The sequence below is a fragment of the Phoxinus phoxinus genome (assembly GCF_949152265.1).
Source record: "Phoxinus phoxinus genome assembly, chromosome: 16".
In the NCBI taxonomy this organism is placed as follows: domain Eukaryota; kingdom Metazoa; phylum Chordata; class Actinopteri; order Cypriniformes; family Leuciscidae; genus Phoxinus; species Phoxinus phoxinus.
The window spans coordinates 3,891,701-3,899,200 of record NC_136891.1 but is presented as its reverse complement, the minus strand read 5'-3'; the positions used below and the strand labels follow the sequence as shown (position 1 = coordinate 3,899,200).

General features: G+C 40.8%; 1 long non-coding RNA gene across 2 annotated transcripts in view; it reads left to right on the top strand.

The window, feature by feature from the left end:
* Positions 1–6,291, top strand: part of LOC306983469 — a 23,661-nt gene extending 17,370 nt beyond the window's left edge. For both annotated transcript variants that reach the window (XR_013794365.1, XR_013794366.1), the window contains 3 exons: positions 1,879–2,059; positions 3,445–3,595; positions 6,209–6,291. This is a non-coding gene — a long non-coding RNA (uncharacterized lncRNA). The remainder of the gene's footprint in view (positions 1–1,878; positions 2,060–3,444; positions 3,596–6,208) is intronic.
* Positions 6,292–7,500: the final 1,209 nt, after the last annotated feature.

Genomic DNA, 7,500 nt, shown 5'->3' with positions numbered 1-7,500 from the left:
TGAGGCTTGGGGCGAGAGGATTAGAGCAAAGAAAGACGCTGTTGCTGACACAGAAGTCCATTTTCTTTCTTTCTTTCAAGATCCCCCGCCCCACCCCCTGTCCTCCACAATCCCGGCACTCCTCCCAAGAAAGACCTAGGGATGAGGGCGGACAGACAGAGGGAGAGAACCCGGCCGTATTGTTCAATACACTGGAGGTGGAGACCTGGAGTGGATTTTGAGAAAGCGAGATATTGGCTCCATCTGTTTACGAGCTTGATGACTCTGAAACTCATCGGAGACACTCCTTCAGCTCATTAAAATACAGTCGACTGTAAATCCCTGAACCTCGAGACGAATGAAGAAACGCTAAATTGGAGATATTGATGGGATACTCTTGCTCCAAAAAGTCTGGAATCAAAACTTGAATATTTTAATATGAACTCTTCTCTTTAAGTTCTCTTAAAAACAGATTATTGTATACAAATTGTATACACTTAACTTATTACTGCATGTCAAGAATTGTCTCATTTGTCTTTTAATTTCTCCTAAATAATTTTTGTAGAAACTCTGAGGCAAATTTGATACTCAGGAACAATTTAAAATAACATTTAACTCTACGCCAGTGTTTGTTAAAAAACTTGGCAGTCGCCGACTGAATTTTTGAGAATTTTCAAAAAAATGTTCGTGAAATATTTCTTTGTATGACTATTTGAACATGCAATACGTCAAAATAAAGAACAAAGCCTCTGCTTTAAAACAACAACAACAACAAAATGTTTTATTCTAGCTTCATGCATTCTTTTTTTATAAATACTTGAATGTTGGTAAGAAACTCAAATTTCCGCATTCGGAAATCGCATTTCTTTTTTCATAGGCTACAACGTGCATAAGCAATGCTTTTATTGCTTGTTTTTTTTCTTCACCTGTGTTTTGATTATCTACTCTTTCAGAAGATGCGTAATAGCGCCCCCTACTGTATAAAAGTGGAAACACGGAAAGTCGGAAAATTCCGTCAATGTCGAGGAGCGTCGTCTCACAAGTGACTCAAAAATTCTGTCAATGGCGGGGAAAGAGTTAATAGCATTTTTTTGTACCCCAACCAACATAAGTTATGATGTGCAATGCACAGAAGGGTTTGTAATGTATATTTTGTGTGTTGTATTGTGACTGCACTTAAAGGCCATCTGCATCCATGTGTGTAAGTGGTGTGAACACCATACTCAGTGCTGTAATGTCTGCGGTCCTCTGGAGATCTCCGTCTAAAGCTTAATGTGAGAGTGACAACCCCTGTCTCAGCAAACACGCAGCGCTTTAGTTAACCCACCCTCCCCCCTCCCCCCCGGCCTCGGGAGACTCCGTCAAAGCCCGTGGAGAGACGCGAGTCAACCTCTCCTCTGTCCTTTCAAGCTCGTTACAACTTGTGTTTAATGCAACGCTGCTCTTAGAACCGTTCGTCTAATTGTTCGGCATTGTGTTTAACCCATCTGAGCCTCTGACAGCACTCAACAATTGGAAACGCAGTCGCAGGGTAGCAGTTGTCAGCGCGAGCGTGCTAATTTGAATATGCAGCGAACGGGGGGCTTTCAGAGCGAGACAGAGAGGGAGGCCATATTGAGAGCCGCCATCTGTGTCCGTGTCGCTCCGTGCGGCCAAAGCAGGGACATCCCATATGTCACAAGAAGCCCCGCTGGGGATAGCACTCTTGTTGCTGTTTGTTGTTGTTATTTATTTACAAAAGGCCCTAGGAATGAAAATCGAGCTGGGTTTGCGGTGCCAGGTCCGAAGGGGCGATAATCTGGCATCGTTAGGTCCATCTAACGAGCAGACTCCATGTCAATTGGCCTCTCTCTCTCTCTCTCTCTGTGTGTGTGTGTGTGTGTGTTTACCATCTGCAAGATGGTATGCGCACATCTGCTGAATCACTGTGGTCCATTGGGCGTTGGGCCGACGTGGGACCATGTGGTGCGGTGGCAGAGACGCCCCCCTGAGCTTCCAGCGACAGGCCTGGGCTACTGACATCACAGACACACCTCTACATCCACTGACATCATGGATAGGCACTCGACTAGAAATAAAGGTGACATGTTAGCCTCAGGCTGATTTCACACTAGAGAATTTAGTTCGGTTTGTTTGGTTGGTGTGCAAGCTGTTTTACAAACTCACATGCACATCACCCCTTAAGCTGTATCTGGAGCAGGGTTTCCTCTTATCTATCACACTTTTCCATGGTTCTGGGGGGCAACCACAGACAAACTAGACCTAAATGTAACTATTAATAAACCATTAAGGGATAGTTCATACAAATTCTGACATAATTTAATCATAGTCATGTTGTTCCCAACCTGTATGACTTTATCTTCTGCAGAACACAAAAGATTTTGTTTTGTTTTGTTTTTGTCCATACACTGAACTTCAATGGGATCCAATGTTTTGTGTCTTTTCCGAAAAAGAAAAGGTCATGCAGGTTTGGATCTACATAAATCAGTGGTGTCCAATCCTGCTCCTGACCTGAATAATGACACTATTGTCTTTTCAGAGCTGCTTTACAGCAGAATTAGTCTCATATTTGATGAATTTTGCATCATTCATTATTTTATTTTCGTTTATTACTGTGAAGCTCCTTTGAAACAATCTGTATTGCATAAAGTGACTTGACTCCTGGACGGCCTCTAGCCGCGTTTCCATTACCCTTCAAATTGCGCAAATTGAAATTGCAAAATGGAAACGCGTCAATTTCGCAAAAAACATTTTTTTTATGCTTCCATGATGTGGTTTTTCAGGCAATTAGAAAATGAATATTTTGCAAAACTACAATGGAAACAAACAGCTTATGAAAACCCCAAATTCAAAATTAGAATATTGTGAAAAGGTTTTCATAAGCTGTAAGCCATAATCATCAAAATTATAACCAATAAAGGCTTGAAATATCTCACTTTGCATGTAATGAGTCTATATATTAGTTTCACCTTTTAATTTGAATTACTGAAATAAATGAACTTTTGCACAATATAATTTTTTTTTCGAGTTTCACCTGTAATTTGCTAGTTTTAGTACAACGTATTTGTTGCAGGATGCAAGTTCTGTTCTGTGCTTGTTTTGATAGTTAAACCAAAGAGACAAAACCATGGGATTCTGTTGTCTTCCCCATCTGAGTTGTTACCTAGCTACAGTGGTAAACAGTTGCTGGTGCTCAACAATGGCACTCACACGTTGATGACACAAGGGAACCGTGATAACCCAATAATATAGTGGGAGAAAACACCCGTAGTGACCAAAAATGGTGGAATTGGTCTCGAGATTCAAACCAAGCATCTCCACCATAACCACCTCCTTTTCCTCACTTCTTTTCCACGTTTCGGAGTGAACGTTCTGGGAAATGGACTCAGCACTAACTGTAAGAGAATGCCCCATAGGCTCAATTAACCTGCCAGCACAGCGCTCTCTTCCCCCTGTGTTAATTAGATGGCTCCAGTGCCTGCCAGGACAGCGCTGAGACGTCGCTGCGCAAGAACTGGGCCGCGGGACACTCCCCTCCCACAGATGCCCACTGAGGTCATCTCTAAAGCAGGAAGGGTAACTAAGTCCTGATTCCAGGATGCACCCCCATTTCAAGGTAATGAGACCAAGACAAAGCCTTCCTAGCTTGCAGACGTCACACGCTCTCAGAATAAAAATGGTACAAAAGCTACCCTTTCAAAAGATACTAATATGCACACTTTCGAGACTGATATGTACCTTTATGCAGGCTCAATAAATAAGCTTTCCATTGATGTGTGGTTTGTTAGGATAGGACAATATTTGGTCGAGATACAACTATTGAAAATCTGGAATCTGAGGGTGCAAAAAAATCGAAACATTGAGAAAATCTCCTTTAAAGTTGTGCATTTATGTTCACGATTGTGCTGCATTCACTCACAAAAATAAATGTTTTATATATTTACGGTAAGAAATTTACAAAATATCTTCATGGAACATGATCTTTACTTAATATCCTCATGATTTTTGGCATTAAAGAAAAATGTATAATTTTGACCCATACAATGTAATGTTGGCTATTGCCACAAATATACCCGTGCGACATGGTTTTGTGATCCAGGGTCACATGCACTCTTTATGGGGTAAATAAGGTACAACGGTGTTTTCCGAGAGTGCACAGGAATTCCTATGAGTCTTCTGCAACTTTTTGGACAAACACTGCAACACTTTCTCCTTGTCATTCCTGAGAGAGAAAATGAGTCATGTTTGTGAGGTGTCATGTTTTAAGGTACGTGCACAAAACATCTTTCCCTGACTAATGCGGTGTCCATGTCAGATTTATTTAGCCCAAATGTGATTACTCACGAGTGTAATTACTTTAACAGCGTTCGTTTTCCTCGACACACTCACCCTCGTACTGACGCATCGTGGACTTCTTCCTGAAAAAAGAAAACACTCGCTGCATAATCAAGCTAGCCGTAAACTGATCTATACCGGCCCTGAAATGCATATGAAAATGTAATTAGTGCGCTTATTTTGAGTAATGGAGATGAGATTGGATTAGCGGGCTCTGATTCCTTCCTCATCATGACAGCGGACGCGTTTCCCTGTCCGCTTTTAGCACCTTGTTAAGAAGCGGGAGCTGATGAGGTTAATTGGAGTCTTTCAGCGTGGCTTTAATGACTTGAAGGGGCAAATCTCGCGACTGGCAGAACGCGTGGCACGTCCGTACAGACCCAATCCTCACAGGCTTGGATCTTGTGATTGGCTGAATGTCAACAAGGCAATTATCCGCAGGGATTCAGGTCGGCCCAGTTGAGGAGCGCCAGGGAAGGGCATCTTGATCCGTAGAGGTTAATTAGCTGACCTCATCCAATGGAGAATAACTTGTGAAGGTAGCTGCCGTTTTAGCACATTGTTGCGGTTGGGAGTTTGTACTCCTTTTCTCTAAGCCCCTGACCTTCTTTGCTAAAACTGTGTCTGTTTTTTGTGTTAATAGCTGCGTCTTTGTATTCTGAATGCTGTCCCTCTTAAACTATCACGCATCTATAATAGATTTGTAGGGTCTTCTGTCTTGGGCTTGTGCCTTGCGTCTGGTCAACACACCCACTCTAGACCACATTGAATGTCAGAGTAGACCGTTGCTGACCCTTCATGACCCTCACGAACGTTAAGTCATCCATCTCCAAAAGGACAAACAATATGAAGTGAACAATGAATTCAAAGGGCTTTCCTTCACTTAAATATGTTCAATAGTCATGGTAAATGGCTGCATTGATTTGCGCTGTCCATGGTACTTTGAAACGTTACATGCATGCTTAGTATATTTCACTCAAAGAACTAATGTTTGGATTTAGGTACTGGTCTGTGTAAGATACTCAATTTTGTTTAGTCCTTAGCAGTTTTTTATACCAAATGTTCTTTTCTCAGAATTAGCAATTACGCATATTGAGAGAGCTAGTTTGGTTTTTGTCCTAAGCGAATTAGAGATGAAATTGCTAATCTGCGTGTAGCTAATATTGCTTGTAATGAATTGTTGTGCTTTACTTCAGTACCTGAAGTCGGTACCCAAGTATACATGATGTGTTGATATTCAGGTAGCTAGATATAAACATGTCAACAGTTTAACAAACCATTGCTCTGCCATGACTATAGTTGACCTAAAGGAGAAAACTGACTAATGGCCACTATAGCGCCCCTTGTGGCCATGCTGAGCATTTTACTACACAAATCAGATGCTTTAAACTCACACTGAAAGCTTTATTTAGTGTGTTGACGTAATTTACACTGAAATAAGAAGACAGGGCGGAGCATATCGAGCAGCTCCTCCCCTTTTTAATATAGCCAATAGTGTTTAGTTTATATCACAGCTCGACCAGAGCCGTTGAGCTCCATAAAGCCGCCATTTCCTCCTAATCTCTAACCGTTTCTCCTCTTAATCTCCATATCGCTTTAAAAAAACATTCTGTGGAGAATTCAAATGGGTCCGATACGTTTTGTGGTCAGCGCCGACTCGCACATATGATCCGCTCTGTGTTATTGTGTCTCTGGACCGGAGCAGACTGTGTGCGCTACGGCGGCTAGCGTGATGCTAACGTGAAACCAGACTTTATTCGCCCCAATGGAAAGCATATTTACACTGTCTGAATCGTTCACTATCCCCTATATAGTGCACTATGTGCCATTCACCATGAAGAATATAGTAAATGTGTGAATAAGTGACTGATTTCATGTCTTTTTTATAATGTAGGGGGCGGAGCTTCAGATTCTAGAGAGCATTGGATTGGACAGAAAATCTGACGAGAAGCTGAAGTGGAGTGATGTCATCAAAATCATTGATCCATATTGGCGGAAGTGAGAGACTGTAAGTTTTGAACGCTTATATCTACTAAATGCAAATTTTGTCATTGTTTTATAAAAGTAAGGCTAACATATTCATACTAAAAGCCAAAAAACTTCAATTTTGATTTCATGGGGACTTTAATGATAACATAGTAATGGTATCCGATAGTACTTTGATTAAATACCAAGTTACTGAATGATTACCATATTCATAAACTATTGCATTTGAAAGGTTCTAAAACAAAATATCTTTTCTCTCTTAAGCACAATAGAATTTAATCAGATGTTACACAAATTCGCTAAAACCGAAGCACTTAATCAACAATGAACTTCCATATAGCTTTGATGTTTTCAATCTGTTGCACCACAAGTCATTAATACATTGACTAAATGCATAAATAAATATATAAAACTCAAAACAAAGACACAATCAGCAAATGAGCATTGCTTTTTGTTTGTGAGTGTGAGAGCCCTTTCAGCTGTCCTCACATTGTATTCTGTGCTGAATACCACGGTACTCAGGAAATGACCCTTTATGACATGGTCCTTGTTGCTATGGCAGCGTGGATAGTGATACACTTCCCGTTCCCAACAGAACGCAACATATTTTTAATGAAATTGCTTTAGGTGGGAGGTCCGTCGTGAACCTTTGGTCTGCTGTCTTCAATGGATGGCAGATATTCTGTTCTCCCCCAGCTAATAAAGAAGAAAGGTTTGTGTGGAAATGTGTTCAGGACACACCGCTGAGTCTGTCTGTGCATGTCTGCAGGAACGACCGGTCACAAGTGAGATCTCTTTACAATTTCTGTTATTCATCCTAGTTGGCGAGCAAATGGAAACATTCGGAGACTGTCGATGTGTCTCGTACAGAGTTTCAGACTTGTCTCGAACTGCTCAGGTTTGCCAAGATACCAAAGTCTAAAATAATGTTCTTTATTTGTCACATGCAAGTGAAATGTTTTGGTTACACTTTATTTTACAGTGTCACTGTTACATATTTTACATATGGTTGGTGTAGTAATAGCTAATAGTAATAAATGATGCATAACTACATGCAACTAACCCTAAACAAAACCAAACCCTAATCCTAACCCAATAGTAAATACATGTACTTCTTCAATATTACTCAGTATTTAAATGTATAGTTACAGTGTAAGACACCTTAAAATAAAGCGTAACCCTTTTTTTAAACTTCATTTA